The 17,285-nt window shown below is 42.4% G+C and overlaps 1 protein-coding gene across 1 annotated transcript in view; it reads right to left on the reverse strand.

Annotated features, from left to right (window-relative positions):
* The window catches only part of PRKCQ (protein kinase C theta), a 139,824-nt gene that overhangs the window by 81,444 nt on the left and 41,095 nt on the right, over positions 1-17,285 (reverse strand). The gene's annotated exons all lie outside the window — the stretch shown is intronic.

Genomic DNA, 17,285 nt, shown 5'->3' on the forward strand with positions numbered 1-17,285 from the left:
CCCTAAATCAATGATTGCCATAAAACAGTGCTTTATTGTGCAAGGATAAACAAAGTACTTCATAAAAGCCAATTAACTCATAATTATGCTTGCCTAGAGATATAGGTGAAAATCATAGTCTTGGCTACACATTTTAGGATTCCAGTCTGAATCTTCACCTGCTGTTCCTTCCTTTCCTTGTTTACTCTGGCTGCCACTTATCTCAACTAAGTACTCTTTTTTTTTTTTTTTTCCTTTTTAACCTACTTTTCTATGAGGTCACATTACTTTGAAACTATTAACTGGTATTCAGTGAAAAAGTTACTTCTTTTGGCTTCTTGAGCTGTCTCCTGAATTTTACCAGTTTTTTAAGTAAACCAAAGTTAACAAGAACAAAATTAACCATTAAAGCCTTAGCTGTCTTTTCTATCTTATATAAAGGAAGTAAACTGCTCAGACGAATGGGAATCCAGATGTGAGAATTAATGACTTCGCTAGAAATGTTGGATCCGGAATCCTGAATCTGGCAGAGTCGTAAAAGTTCACCAGTCCTGGGGAATGCCAGTTGTCTCTGGATCTTTTGGGTTTTCTGAACCCAGAGCGAGACAAATTAGGGGCTCTTGACAACTGTTGTTAATTTCATGGATTTTTAAAAAGTCCCAGTTTTCCGCGGAGTTTAGCAGGTTTAACTAGAGGAGTTGGTTACAGAATCATGATTTGTTGGGGTGTCCTTAGTCTCTGAAACATGCTGTGTAGGTCACTCTGTTGAATTAGCAGCAAGATAACCCCGGATTTGTCTTTAGGGGCCCCTTCACCCTTTGAGTTTAGAATTCTCAGGCAGTAGGCAGGCTGGTAACAGAGAGTTCTCTGGAGAAAACTTCTTTGAGACCCCTCCCTACCTCTCCTGAGCCACATAGGTCTTTTGGAGAAATCTGGGTATCTCCAGTAATCAGGAAAAATCACCAGGAACAATTCTCATTGGAGAATATTTACCATGTGTGAACTCTTTGAAGATTTCTTCAATACAAGTAAAGATAAGTCATTCTTTCTTGAGTCAGGAGGGATCACTGACTCATGAAGTGTGAGTTTCAAGCACTTTGACCTTTACAGAGGGATGTGTCATTCTGCCATTTCCAGGCTGGGTTCACAATTAGGTGACAACAGCTCAGCATGCCCCTGGGAAAATCTGTCTGGGAATAGACAGAAACCTCTAAGGTAACCAGAATTTCTCTGTATGAAAAAGAGGAGCAGCGAAACCCCCTCTCCTCCCGCAGGGCTTCTGAGACAGCAACTGACCTAGTTCATTAGCAGTCCAGATTCATCTGCCATTTCACCAGATCATCTTGCCTTGTCCACTCACTGATGAGCATTTGGCAGTTTACCTAGTGCATACACCTGTGTGAGAACGGAGCCACTGCCTCTCTTTCTAAAGGTCTAGTCCCAGTGACAGGATCTGACATTTTGACATCCATAAGAGCGAATTGACATTTGTGTGTTTAACTGCACACATCTTTTAATAAAGTCTCAAGCTCCAGGGTGCATTTTTTAAAGGCCAAAGGTAGCATTTTGTTCCTGAGCTCCTCCGAAAAATTTCCCCTCCTGTAACAATAAAGTGATCCGTATGGAATATGAAGAAAACACACAAAATTGAAACATCACCCCACAGTTCCAGCAATGAAAGCAAATTGCTATTACTATTTTGATGTATTTTTCTCTAGTCTTTTTTAAATGAACAGGTTTTTGTGGTTTTTTGTTTTGCATGCTGTGTTCATATGTATGCATGACATTATATTTGGCTTTTTCATTTAATATTTTACCATAAAAACAGTCTATGTTACATTATTTTTGACAGCAGCCTTTTCATTCTTGCATGACGTTCTACTGAGAGACAGCACCGGGATGTGCTTTACTAAAGTCTTATAGTTTCACATTTAGACTGTTTCCAACTTTTCCATACTAGAAATATGCTGTCATAAGCATCCTTTTACAATTTTTTTAAAAATTAGGAATATTGCATCAGACTAGATCACTAGAGTACTACAATATTACTAGATCTGATGATATTACTATTTGTAAGGTCTTACATATTTCAAGAAAATAATGAAACATAAAGCCAAAAACTTAGCAGGGGCAATGTGGATGGAAATTACCACAGACAATGAGTTAGCATCATCTACATATATAAAAGCCTAAGTGACCGGCCAGTAGGTATGATGCGCACTGACCACTAGGGGGCAGATGCTCAATGCAGAAGCTGCCGAGTGACAGCAACTTTGCAGAGTGCCCTCTTGCACTCCTGGACCCCTCAAGGGATGTCAGACTGCCGGTTTAGGCCTGATCTCTGCAGGCCAGGCTGAGGGACTCCCTCTGCTGGAGGGACCCCACTCACTCTGAAGACACCCTTCGAACAGTGGTGCTGCCCCAGGTGCAGCCAGCTGGGGAGGGACCATGGGAGGTTGGCTCCAGGGCGTGTCTGGCCCATCTCGCCTAGTCCCACCTGCCAGCCACCTTCTAATTAATTTCCTTTCAATGTGCACGAATCCGTGCACTGGGCCTCTAGTTCTTACGTAATAAGCACAGCAAGTTTGTATAAATGCTACCTATGACCTGAATGAGTAAGTGGCAATGACACAAACTATACAAAATACAGAAAACATAGCTGCAACTAGTTGCATGAATAAGTGTTCAGCCTTGTCAACAATTCAAGAAATGCTAACTAAAACAAGATATTATATAATTACATTAATATACTATTTTTAGAAAGACAAAGCAATATGGAGAAAAAATATCAGTGGTTACCAGTGGTTGGGGCAGGGGGCAGGGTATGGCTTTATAGAAATTGATGAGCAAGTTTTGGGGGAAGATCGAATTATTCTACAGCCTGACTATGGTAGAGCTCACAGAAATCTGAACTTAAATTCACAGAATTATACACCAAAAACAAAAGTCAGTTTTGCCATATGATAATTTAAAAATCAAATTAAAATATGCTTTTGGCATTTCAAGGCATGGATAATAAATCCAGAGGGTATATAGATAAAAATACAAAAATATACATTAGGAAACTGTGAATTCATATAATAAATATTAATTTAAAACCCTAAAGTAATTAAGAGTAGCCTCCTCAATTTACTAGATAGAAATGGAGTCTTAAAGATAAACAAAATAACTTTTACTCTGCAGTATTTAAGCTTTTTTGAAATTTTGCATTTTGGTTCAAATGGCTGAGAAAAAAGTAATATTAGAATTTGATAATGCATTTTCTTTAAGGATCTATAAATATTCAATGCTTTTAGATCCTGTAATAATAAAAAGTTAAAATATTTAAAATATAAAAAATCCCCAATAATAACTGTTTACCTGTGTGATTAGCAAATATTTTGGAAATGTTCTTACCTCACAATGGCAAGGACAACATGTATCATACACTTTTATACAATGAGGTTTGCAGTGTAAATTTCCAATTCTCTTGAGCACACACATGCATACACACATCTATGTGTGTGTGTATGTATATGTGTATCTCAAGAGCCAAGAAAATCTGTAATAAGCACAACAAGAAGAATTAACATGAAAGATTTTGTGGGCTGGCTTCTTGTGCTCAGAGCTGATGGTGAGAAAGGGGATTTCCCGAGGTGTTAAAATAGAAAGGAGAATTATTTGTGTGCAAAAATACATGCATGAAATAGGATCTATCAGGTGTCCTCCCCCAGTTTCTCTGTGAGTGTAAATTTCATAAATCTCCTCTTTACTTTCCATTGACAACAAACAGCACGTGTGTAAGTACAGTGCTGTACTTATACAACAAACAGTACAGTTCTGGCCAGGCTGTACCAGAGCCCAAGGGCCAGTTCCATCTACAGACCTCTCCTCTGAGCAATCAAACCACACACTCAGTTCTCTCCTGGGGATCCTCCCATCAGAACTCATTGTCCCGCCTTTGAAATCTGTCCTTCATTTATGGTGCCAAGACTTTCAGCTTAGCACTCTGCTCTGATGTCACCTTTTCCCTCATGCACCATAAGCAAATTGCTTTTTTCCTTCCCCACCTCTTCTCCCCATTTCCCTGTTGCCTGAGCTCAATTCTGCACCCTCTCTTGTTTGACTCATCACAGCAGCTTATCTTGTGTCTCTCTCTGTAGTCCTGGTCATCTCTCATTCCCAGACAGGTCTGCAGCCAGAAGAACTTTCCTTAGGATTGTGCAGAACTATTGCCATTTCTCCAACTGCCATGCTGTTTCATACATTTAGGCATGTAGTAATACTGCTCCCTCTCCCTGGAATGCCATCCTATTTCACTTCACCCTCTATCTGCCTCATACCTACATCCTAATCTTTCAAGTTCCTGCACCATATCTACCTCCTCTTTGAAGCCTTCATCATCATCCCTCCAACACATCCTGGTGGAGTTTACTTGGCCTTCTAGGCTCCCAGGGGTCCCTGGGTACATTATGAGACAGCACCTGTCAAATTTATTTACCTCACCTCTGCCATTTCAAAAGTCTGAGTATGATAGATCGCGTCACTCCCATTTTTTGTCCTTGCCTCCTCTCAGTTCCCAAATTTGGGGGATATGGTAGAGCCCCACCAAGATTTCAAGATTTCTCCTATTTAATCCTTGGGGTACCACATATAATAGTACTTAGAAGAAGGCAGTGACTCAAACTATAGATGTCCCTCTCATTTTATCTGCATCACATCTAGCAAATCCCCTTCCCACAGGGTGAGTGCATGTGGGTGCCTTACTTTCCTAGATCCTAGTTGTGATAAAGGGTTTTCTCTGTAATCAAATTTCTTTGGACATTGCAATTAGCTTCATGTGGTGGTCATATTTCCCTATAACACCCTATATAATAAAGCCTAGGTGGTGCCATGCCCTCGCATGACATAGTCACAAGATGGCCACCACAAGATGGCCGTCACAAGATGGCCACCACACGATGGCCGCCACAAGATGGCCGCCACAAGATGGCTGGCAGAGTAGGACAGTTGTGGGCAATCAGGCCGGCAGGGGAGGGCAGTTGGGGGTGACCAGGCCTGCAGGGGAAGGCAGTTTGGGGGGGACAAGGCCTGGAGGGGAGGACAGTTGGGGGCGACCAGGCTGGTAGGGGAGGGCAGTGGGGGGTGACTAGGCTGGCAGGGGAGGGCAGCTGGGGGCCATTAGGCCAGCAGCGGAGGACAGTTGAGGGCGAGATCAGGTCGGCAGGGGAGGGCAGTTGGGGGTGACCAGGCCTGCAGGGGAAGGCAGTTTGGGGGGACAAGGCCTGGAGGGGAGGGCAGTTGGGGGCGACCGGGCTGGCAGGGAAGGGCAGTTGGGGGCGATTGAGCCAGCAGGGGAAGGCAGTTGGGGGCCATCAGACCGGCAGGGGAGGGCAGTTGGGGACTATCGGGCTGGCAGGGGAGCGGTTAGGGGGCAATCAGGCAGGCAGGCAGCCGAGCGGTTAGGAGCCAGCAGTCCTGGATTGTCCTGTGGGATTGGGCCTAAACCAGCAGTAAGACATCCCCTGAGGGGTCCCAATTGGAGAGGGTGCAGGCAGGGCTGAGGGACATCCCCCTGCACATGAATTTCATGCACCGGGCCTCTAGTTTTATTATATTTATTGGCTCATGTTGGTCCTCCCACATAAGACTGTGAGCTCTGAGAGCAGGGACCATGTCTTAATCATGTATGAACCTCCAGGGCTTATCCCTCTCTCTGACAGGTAACCTAAGCTCAATGCATTTTTATTAAGGAACTTAATTTTCAAAAGTAACATTTTACATAATATCTTAATATTTATGCATTTCTTTTACAGGGGTACACTATGGTTCAAGTAGGTGGCAGACAATTATAGAGGAAGTCAATACAAAGGAAGAGTCCCTGGCGTTGTTGTTACAGGCAGAGAATCAATGCCATTCCCAGCTCAGCTGCAGGAGCTATTTAACTTCTAAGCCTGTTTTCTCATTTGAAAAACGGTGATAACACTATTACTCATCTCACAGGGCTATGTGGATGAAATGAGCAAATACATGGAGGTGCTTAGAATGCACATTGTAAACTCTCAAAAAGTGTTAGTTATTATTATTATTGCAACTCTGATATATTTTCTAATGGACTTTATCGACTTTACTAGTTGTTACAAAAACAGGCAGGAAGAGAGGAAAACATATCTGGGCTGCATGATGTGACCACTCCGTGCTCTGCCACTGAGCTCCCATAACACCCACATGTGTCTCTCTTATTGCGCACATAACCCTCTAATAGAATCATCTCGACGCAGCACTTATCATGATGAACTATCAGTAGGTCCATGCAATCTTCTGTGCTTTTGCTATCCCAGCTGTGAAATATCATTACAATATGTACTTAAAATTTGTAGAGAATCTTTACTCTCACAGCTCAATGTTTTCACCTGTAAGTGTGATCTCATCCATCTTTAGCAGGTAGCTATGATGCAGGTAGATGTTCAAGTGGCGGCGTGCTTAAGGTCATGCAAGATTAAGTACTGAACTGAGAATTCCAGTCTCTTAACTCCCTAGGTGCTGACTCACCTACTTACCTAGACTGACTCACCTGCCACAATTCAAACCTGCGGAATGCTTTCACAATGATGTCAAGGATCATGGCCAAATAGCAAAAGGTGATGCCACATAAAAATAGAAAGCAATAGAACTGCTATGTGATCTCATCAGCTAAAAAAGATCCAGACATCTCTTCCTCTGCAGCAAATGAAATAAGAATGAGCATACTTTTTTATTTAAAAAATACACTGAGTGGCCAGATTATTATGATCTCTGAACGCATAATAATCTGGCCACTCAGTGTATATCCTATATAATAAAAGGCTAATATGCAAATTGTCCCATCGACCAGGAGTTTGACCAGCAGGCAGGCCGGCCAACTGCCCATGTCCCCTCCCCCTGGCCAGGCTGGCCGGACCCCACCCATGCACGAATTCATGCACCAGGCCTCTAATACACACACACACACACACACACACACACACACACACACACACACATATATAATCTGGCCACTCAGTGTGTGTGTATACACACACACACACACACACATACACACACACACACACTGAGTGGCCAGATATTATGCATTCAGGGATCATAATAATCTGGCCACTCAGTGTATATGGACAGCATTTGCATTGCTGTAATTTAGCTGGAGATACCTTGGTGACAAGAGGAATAGTCTCACAGAAATATCAAAACCTTTAACATGAAGCAAAGAGAACACAAATGAATCAATAATAAATTGGTGAATGAGGAAAAAAAGCATTCAGTGATTTCCATATGCTTCAGTTCAGCCAAAATTGCGTAAATTAAACATCAGGTAAATTTTGACAAATTAAGCTCTGTCTACAACTTTTAGTTTTCTTTATGAGATGTAAAAGGTTTCTTAGGTAAAGATGACTGCTGAATGAAATGACCTACTGCTGTAGAAAACAACCTATAATAAAAAATAATTTGCCTTGCAATGTGCACAGAAGAAAGATGGTAACTCGTGAAAGATCATATAATTGGGAAGTGTGTTATCCTGTGGCTGAGCCTTCTACCAAGTAGTACAATAAAAAGAGTCAGCTTAAATATTAGCCTCTCGCCCACAAATATGGTCTCAAAAGTGAATTAAAATAAGTATGAACTGAAGGCAGTAGTTTAAAATAATCGCTAAAGTATGTGCTGTAAAGACAAAAGAAAACAAGCCTAACCTTAGAACTAGCAAGGAAGGGGGATTTATCAACAGAGGTACCTACTACCTGCAAGTGTCAGCAAGACCCCTCCATTATGAACTGAATTGTATCCCCCCCAAACTCATATGCTGGGGCCCTAAGGCCCTATGAGACTGTATTTGGAGACAGGATCTTTAGGGAGGTAATTAAAGTTAAATGAAGTTGTAAGGGTGGGCCCTCATCAAAATAGGACTATTGCCCTTATATGGAGAGGAAGAGACCAGACAACCTCTACCTCCACTTCACAGTGTGAAGGCTCCATAAATAAGCCAGGAAGAGAGCTCTCATCAGAAACTAACTGTGAGGGAACTTGATCTTGGACTTCCCAGTCTCCAGAATAGTAAGAAAAGAAAGTTCTATTGTTTAAGCCTGTTGTTTAATATCAGTCTGTGGTATTCTGTTATGACAGCCCAAGCCCACTAATATAACACCCTCCCCTCCTTCACCAAAAATACAGCATAGAAACAAAACAAATATTGAAATATAGAAAATAAAACACCTATAAAATAATATCCTGATATTAATTTTAATATGACATGATAATAATCCCACTAAAGCATAGCTCTGATCAAAGTACACAAATACTAAAAAACAATAAAACAAAAAACAGACAACAACAACAACAAAAAACTGTCCCAGTCCGCACTGAATTAAATCAGGATTTCTTAACCTGTTATTTAAAAACCTTCATGAGTTGACTTCCACTTGCCCTGTCCACACAGCACCCCTTACTCAGCTTATCTCAACTTCTCTATATGCTGAATACACACAACCCTCCACCTCAGTGGCTCTGTTTTTACACCTTTCCTTCTGCTGTGAATGCTCTGTGCACCTCCACAGGGTGTGCATAACTGCCGCCTTGCAGTCTTCCTCATCCTACAAGAATCTCACTTATGTACTGCCACATTCAGAAATTCTTTCCTGCTTCCCATGGGAGGAGGAGTGATTTATCTGATGGATGAGTTTTAGAAGAATAAACTGTGCCTGCCCAGCCCAGAATCTTTCTCTCTGTTGAAGGGATTTGCTGACTTTCAGAGAGTATGTCTTTCCACTCTTCTCTGGCATGCCATAAGCATGGTGGGGCCGATCTGCTTCAGTCCTGGCCATTGTCCAGCATTGCCTAGGACACTGGATGGTGACCAACCAATTTTCTTTTTTAAAAAAAAAATATATTTTATTGATTTTTCACAGAGAGAAAGGGAGAGGGATAGAGAGCTAGAAACATCGATGAGAGAGATACATTGACCAGCTGCCTCCTGCACACCCCCCACCGGGGATGTACCTGCAACCAATGTATATGCCCTTGACAGGAATCGAACCTGGGACCTTTCAGTCCGCAGACCGACGCTCCATCCACTGAGCCAAACCAGTTTCGGCAATTTTCTTAAAACACTTTGGTCATATCCACCAATCCAGCCTTTATTATTCATCAAGTTAACATTTTTTTTTCCCCCTCTCCATTCCCCTGACTCCTGATCCATCTCTCCATTTGTTTTAAGCACAAACACAGTCCAGAGGGGTTATTTATTGGGTCCCCTACAATTCACAAAACTTTGCAAAGAGCTTTAGAAAGCTCTTTGTATAGTATTCAATCTTCTCACCAAGCCCACAAGGTAGGTATAATTGGCTCCATCCCACAGTCAAGAAACCCGAGGCTTGAGTGGGTCAGCAGTTTGCTGAAGGTCATACCGCTAGTACTGGCAGAACCTCAATTCCAGCCTTAGTTGCTAAGTGTCCCACCCAAACTAGTCAATAATTTCTTGCTAGAAAAGCCCTGTTAAGGTTAGGTCAGAGAGGAAGTGAAAGCCTGGAGATTTCCCCATAAATAATTTCCATCAGCTCCACCAGTCCCTCACTAGAAAGGACCTGTTACAACTGGTGGCACAGGCTTTCTCAGCACCCTCTGTGCTGACTACTTGCTTAATTACCTGAGGTACTAGCTCGTTGTCAATACATGTGATTTAATCTATCTCTCTATCCCATATCTGTAATCTGAAGAGTTCAAAAGTGGGTAATATAAGCAGAGTTGAAGTTTCTTGGAATAACTCAAGTTCTCTTCTGGAAGTGAGGTCACCACTGCTGACCTTGGTAATTTTCCCAAGATGTCATCAGTGTGTGCTATCTCACCTCTATGCTCTCTCCATTCATGCCATTGCTGGTGGCTGACTGTATTAGTGAGGATTTCTATGGCCAGACTTGAGAATAAAAGTAACTGCTTCTATACAGTTGGAGCAAATCAGTCTCTTTGGAAGCATTTTTCTAAGCATAGTGTGGGTAATCACTTACTGGGTTCAAAGAGGCTGTCTCCTATAGGCAGCAAATTTGATTCTGACTCTGTTTATTGTGTCAATATTTACTCTTAAAAGACAATCTTTACCATACACACACAAGAAAAAAAGAAAAGAAATAAAGAACTATATGTGGTGGAAGATATGTTAATTAGCTTGGTTGTCATGGATATTTCACAATGTATATGTATATCAAATCATCAAGTTGTATACCTTAAGTATAATCAGTTTTTAAGTGGCAATTATCCTATATAATAAAAGCCTAATATGCAAATTGACCAAATGGTGGAACAACTGGTTGCTATGATGCACACTGACCACCAGGGGCAGACGCTCAACTCAGGAGTCTCCCCTGGTGGTCAGTGCAGTCCCACAGGGGGAGCACCGCTCAGCCAGAAGCAGGCTCACAGCTGGCAAGCGCAGCAGCGGTGGCGGGAGCCTCTCCCACCTCTGCTGCAGGTGGGCAGTAAGGAGCGAGGGGTCCTGGACTGTGAGAGCCTTGGACTGCAAGAGAGATGTCTGACTGCCGGCTTAGGCCCAATCTCCCCAGGGATTGGGCCTAAGCCAGCAGGTGGACATTCCCTGAGGGGTCCCATACTGTGAGAGGGTGCAGGCTGGGCTGAGGGACACCCCCCTTCCCCCAGTGCACCAATCTTGTGCACTGGGCCTCTAGTATCTCAATAAAGTCAGGGGAAAAAGAGACAGTTTTCTCTGGGACTCTACCATTTTATCAACCCAGTAGGTCAAATCAGACACAGTGTGCATTGTAATCTCCCTAATACAGCAGAGGGAGAGTTCTTCGTGCCAGTTAGATGCTCAGAGAGAAGCACATCACCTGAACCAGGGATGTCAAACCAGAGCCAGGACCCAGGCGCTCTGGTCATGGGGCATATTGACTGAGAAGGTGAGGCTGACATACCCGGGCACACGGTCCATTGTCCTCTGGCCTTTACATTGCAGTGTGTAAAGAGGCATGGAGATACAGGAGTTAGTGGGCACGTGGACAAGCTCACAGGTATGCAAATGAGACTACTATGGTAGAAAAGCCAGCTTTTACCAACTGTAAAGTCTTAGTCAAGTGACCTAAGCTTTCTGTGACTATGTGTCTGTATCTGCAACCTGGGGAAAATACTAGACCCATTTCATAAAGTTATCATGAGGAGTTAATGAATTAATTCTTGGGACACGCTTACAATAGTGTTTAGTGAAAAGGTAGCCATCATTATCATATAGGACTTTTCCAATGTATCCTTAGAAATTCTCCCAGTGAAAATTAGTTACTGCTGATGGTAACTTGCTCAGTGGATTATCTGACATGGCCTAGAATTCACATAAAGCACTAGCTAAGTAAATGAAGCAACATACACACCTATTTTTTGCCATTGCTCAATAAGCATTTCTAAACCCACCTATTATGCATAAAGCACTGTGCTGGATACAAAAGTGTGACATGGTCCCTGTTCTCAATAAGTTGGGGGCCTTAGAATGGGGTAGACCAGTCCTGTCAGGAGGAGATCAGAGCCGGAGGGTTTGAGAGCCTGGATGCCACTTTTTTGTCCTCTTATCCTGTGAATAAAGGGGCACGGCCAGTTAACCCAGGTGGACTTCATGGTAGAGTCAGAGAAAACAAGACAAGCAAAGTGGGCTGTCACTCCTGTGTGCACCAGTAACAAACACTCTTGTCCTCCCAACACTGCTCTAACCCCACACCCCACTTCCTCCTGAGGGTGTATGACACTTTTCAAAGAAAATACAGTATTTAGTAGTATCACCACAGCAAGCGGAAATAGCAATGTTCAGTCTGTAGATGAGTAATAGTTTTGCACAGAGTAATATACACAGAATCCTTCCTGTGCTTGCCGTGACAGGCAGCGCTGGTGTCACTGCCCATCACATGAAGGGTGCTGTAGATGCTGAGACAGGGTGACCAGGGATGAGGACCAGGAAAAGGAAAAGAAAGAGGCAGAGTGAGGGTCCAACAATCTAGGGTGGATGTGTGTGTGTATGTCAAGGTGAGTGGCCCACATCTTCTTGTTGCACACAGAAACATCCCCAACTTGGAAATGAGTCGACTGCACAAGCGTGTTTGTTATTGGAGCTTAGAAGTCATGGCAATTGTGAAATTAGATACTATTTAGGTTCCTAGATTTGCCCACTAACTATTAACCTGTTAATTCAGAATGAATTTATAAAACTGACAACCATTTGTCATTGTTCTAGCTCAGTGATTTTCAACTGGTGTGCTACAGCACACTGGTGTGTTGCAAGAATTTTTAAAACATGCAATATCTGACTATTTAGAGGCACTGACCTCTTTTCTCTTAGGTTGTCACATAAAAGATGATAGCAGCCAACACAACAATAGTCGTCCAGTATGAATGAATCAAAATTATACCTATTTTTTGTTAAACTGGCAAAAAATATAACATATTTTTTGGTGTGCCGCAGAATTTTAGTAATTAGTTTATGTATGCCATGAGATGAAAAAGGTTAAAAAAATCACTGTTCTAGCTTATTAGATCCTCTGTTTTTTGTGTTATTTTCCTGAGACAGTTTAGATTTATTATGGGTTTAGTAGCCCATTTTGGATCTAATTTCTCAATATAAAAACCACAAATGACTATGATTCTCAGGGAACACTAGTTTTGTTTTGTTTTTTAGAGAGAGAGAGAAGAAGGGAGAAGGATGGAGAGTTGGAAACATAGATGAGAAACATTGATAGGCTGCCTCCCCCACACCCTCTATTGGGGATTGAGCCCGCAATCCAGGCATGTGTTATGACTGGGAATCAAACCTGGGACCTCTTGGTTCATGGGGTTGATGCTCAACCACTGAGCCACACTGGCTGGGCAGGGAACACTAGTTTTACTGGGTGAGAAGAGAACATCTGTACTTTTGGCCACAGCTGCAGTGGACACCACCCCCACACAAGATGGAAACCCACCAGCTCAGCTCCTGGGACCAGCAGCACCAGCAGCAGCCAGGAACTCTTTAGAAAGGCAAATCCTCAAGCTCCACCCAGACCCACTGAGTCAGAAACCAAGGGTGGGGCTCAGCAATCAGAGTATTTATTTATATTTTTCAATTATAGATGAAATACAATATTATTTTCAGGTGTACAACATAGTGATTAGACATTTATATGCCTTATGAAGTGATCACCCTGATAAGTGTAGTATCCATCTGACACCATACGTAGTTATTACTATACTAGGGGCCCGGTACACGAAATTTGTGCACAGTGGAGGGTTCCCTCAGCTCAGCCTGCCCCATCTCCAATTGGGGACCTTCCCCTGCTGGCCTGATTGCCCCTAACTGCCTCTGCCTCGGCTTCCACCACCATGGCTTCCATGGCTTTGTCTGGAAGGAAGTCAGACATCCGGAAGATGGCTGGTTGACCCGGTCTAATTAGCATATTACCCTTTTAGTAGTATAGATAGATTATATAGGATAGGATTGCTTAAATGAGGGGGGGAGGGGAGCCTTTTTCAGCAGGAGGAGATGCTCTTGGCAGACAAAAACACATAATCCCTATATCTGGACTGATAGCCAGCCATATGCCCTATACTACCAAACCGGTCATGAAAAAATTGAACCACTTTCTTACACCTTACACCAAACAGCTGTTGCTCTTAAAACCCCTCCTCAGCCCCTGCCTTAGGTTCTGCCTTCGAAGTTCACACAGATTAGGTTCTGATTGGTCGGTTTCTATGCCTGTCAGCGTCAAAAGCTCTGCCTCCTAGGCAGCCATTGGCTCTTGGCACTTCACCCAGATTTGGTTCTGATTGGTTGGTTTCTATGCTAGTCAGTGTCTCTGGGCCTATCTCTGGGCCTGATCAAAGAGGCAGGGCTGATCAGCAGCCCCTGAAGAGGCCCGGAGAGAAACAGAGGCATGGCTGCTGGAGAAGCTGGGAGAGAAAGAGAGAGGCAATGGCTAATCATCAGCTGCCATGGAGGCTGGGGATCAGACCCTGCCTCTCTCTCCGCAGGCCTCTCTCTGGGCCTGATCCACAGCCCCCTCAGCAGTCAATGCTGGGTCACTGAGCCGGCACTGGCTGCAGTCAGTGCTGGGTCGCCACGGCAACCCAGCACTGACTTCTGGTGTTCGATGGAGCCTTGGTCGTTAGGAACCCTGGCTCTTTATATATATATAGATTACTGACTATATTCCCTATGTGTAGTCAGCACTCTGAGTTTTAACAGACCCTCGTTGTACCATGAAGTTCAAGAAGCACAGCACTAGAGTGAACCCACAAGACCGGGCCTAGGTCTTTTTCATTTTTATTGGCTTAGCATTGAGTGCAGTGCCTGGCACTTCCTTCTCAACCAGGGATATCTTGCCTCCAGGGGACATTTGGCAATGTCTGGAGGCATTTGCAGCTGTCAAAATGGGGAGAGAGGGTGCCACTTGCATGTAGTAGGTTGAGGCCAGGTATACTGACAAGCAACCTACAATGCAACAAATTGCAACAAATAAGTCAAAAGTGTTGAGGCTGAGAAACCTTGTTTTGAATAAGTTATTAAATGTGGTGCTGCCAAGAGAACTTCACTTATCCATTCTCTCTGTCTGTCGTCACTTGCCCACAGTTAGTGAATTCTAGCCCCACAGTGAGAAAGGATTAAGGTGATTGGGGAGATGTATCTGTTTTCTATATTTCCTTCTCATTTAGGGTCACAAGTAGCACAGTAAGTGACATATAACATGCTCACAATAAATGTCTTTTGTTTTACTTATTTTTAAATTAAATTTATTGGGGGTGACATTGGTTAATAAAATTATATGGGTTTCAGGTGTACAATTCTATAATACAATATCTGTACATTGTAGTGTGTGTTCACCACGCCAAGTCAAGTCTCCTTTTATCCCATCACCATTTACTCCTTTACTCTCTTCTATCTTTCCCCACCTCACTTTCCCTTTGGTGATCACCATACTGTTGTCTGTGTCTCTGAGTTGTTGCTATTTTTGCTTAATATCTTCACCTTTTTCCACTCAACACCCCTCCCATCTGACAACTGTCAGTCTGTTCTCGATATCTATGAGTCTGTTTGTATTTTATTATTTTATTTTGTTCACTAGATTCCACACATACATGAAATCATATGGTACTTGTCTTTCTCTGACTGGCTTATTTCACTTAGCATAATACTCTCCTGGTCCATCTATGCTGTCGCAAAAGGTAAGATTTCCTTCTTGTTCATGACTGAGTAGTATTCCATTGTGTAAATGCACCACAGCTTTTTTATCTGTTCATCTACTGATGGGCACTTGGGTTGCTTCCAGATCTTGGCTATCCTATATAATAAAAGCCTAATATGCTAAGTGTCTGGTCATCCGTTCAACCAATCAAAGCGTAATATGCCAATGATATGCTAAGTTCGCTCAATTGCTCGCTGTGACATGCACTGACCACCAGGGGGCAGATGCTCTGACCAGTAGGTTAGCTTGCTGCTGGGGTCCAGCCGATCAAGACTGAGTGAGACAGGCTGGACATACCCTGGAGCCCTCCTGTGGTCCCTCCCCAGCTGGCCAACCTCCCGCATCCCTCCCCAACCCCAATCACGCACTGGTGGGGTCCCTTGGCCTGGCCTGCACCCTCTGGCAATCCAGGACCCCTCGGGAGATGTCAGAGAACCTGGCCCAATCCCACAGGCCAGGCCGAAGGACCCCACTGGTGCACAAATTCGTGCACCAGGCCTCTAGTTATAAATAATGCTACAATGAATATAGGGGTGCACATGTCCTTTTGAGTTAGTGTTTTGGGCTTCTTCAGAAATATTCCCAGAAGTGGAATCACTGGGTCATAAAGCAATTCCATTTTTAATATTTTGAGGTAATTCGATACTGTTTTCCACAGTGATTGTACTAATCTGCATTACCACTAACAGTACATGAAGGTTCCCTTTTCTTCACATCCTTGCCAACAATTGTTTGTTGATTTCTTGATGATAGCCATTCTGACAGGGTGTGAGATGATATCTCATTGTGGTTTTAATTTGCATTTCTCTGATGATTAGAGATAGTCTATTGGCCATCTGTATGTCCTCTTTGGAGAAGTGTCTATTCAGGTCTTTTGCCTATTTTTCAATTGGATTGTTTGTGAGTTTTTTGTTTTGTTTTGTTGTTGAGTTGTGTAAGTTCTTTATAAATTTTGGATATTATCCCCTTATCAGATTTATCGTTGGCAAATAAGTTCCTCCATTCAGTGGGTTGCCTTTTCATTTTGTTGATGGTTTCCTTTGCTGTGCAAAACCTTTTTAGTTTGATGTAGTCCCATTTATTTGTTTTTTCTTTTGTTTCCCTTGCCCAAGGAGAAACATCAGAAAAAAATATTGCTACAAGAAATGTCTGAGACTTTACTGCCTGTGTTTGTTTTCTAGGATTTTTATGGTTTTGAATTTAACCTTTTGCACTCGGATGTCGAGTGTGACTCGACACGGTTAGCATTAGAATAAAGGAATCGGGAAAAAAGCAAGCGAGTGCAAAGGGTTAATATTTATGTCTTTAATCCACTTTGAGTTTATCCTTGTGTATGGTGTAGGAAGGTGGTCTAGTTTCATTTTTTGCACATATCTGTCCAATTTTCATTTATTGAACAGACTATCTTTACCCCATTGTATGTTCTTGCCTTCTTTGTCAAATATTAATGGGCCATAAAGGTATGGGTTTATTTCTGGAGTCTCTATTCTGTTCCATTTATCCATATGTCTGTTTTTATTCCAGTACCTTTCTGTTTTGATCACTGTAGCCTCATAGTGTAGTTTGATATCAGGTAGTGTGATTCTCCAACTTTGTTCTTCTTTCTCACGATTACTGTGGCTATTCAGGATCTTTTGTGGTTCTATATAAATGTTAAGATTATTTGTTTCAGTTTTGTGAAATACACCATTGGTATCTTGATAGGGATTGTGTTGAATCTATAGATTGCTTTAGATAGTATGGACATTTTAATGATGTTAATTCTTACTACCCATGAATAGGGTATATGCTTCCACTTACTTGTATCTTCTTCAACTTCTTTTTCAGTGTCTTATAAGTTTTTGAGTAGAGGTGTTTTACATCTTTGGTTAAATTTATTCCTAGGTATTTTTTAATGCAATTGTAAATGTGATTGTTTTCTTAGTTACACTTTCTGATAGTTCATTATTGGTGTATAGAAATGTTACTGATTTCTGGATATTGATTTCTATCCTGCTACTTCACTAAATTCATTTATCAGTTCTAGTAGTTTTTTTGTAGAATCTTTAGGGTTCTCTATGTACAGTATCATGTCATCTGAAAATAATGACAGTT

This window comes from Cnephaeus nilssonii, assembly GCF_951640355.1.
Source record: "Cnephaeus nilssonii genome assembly, chromosome: 1".
Lineage (NCBI taxonomy): Eukaryota > Metazoa > Chordata > Mammalia > Chiroptera > Vespertilionidae > Cnephaeus > Cnephaeus nilssonii.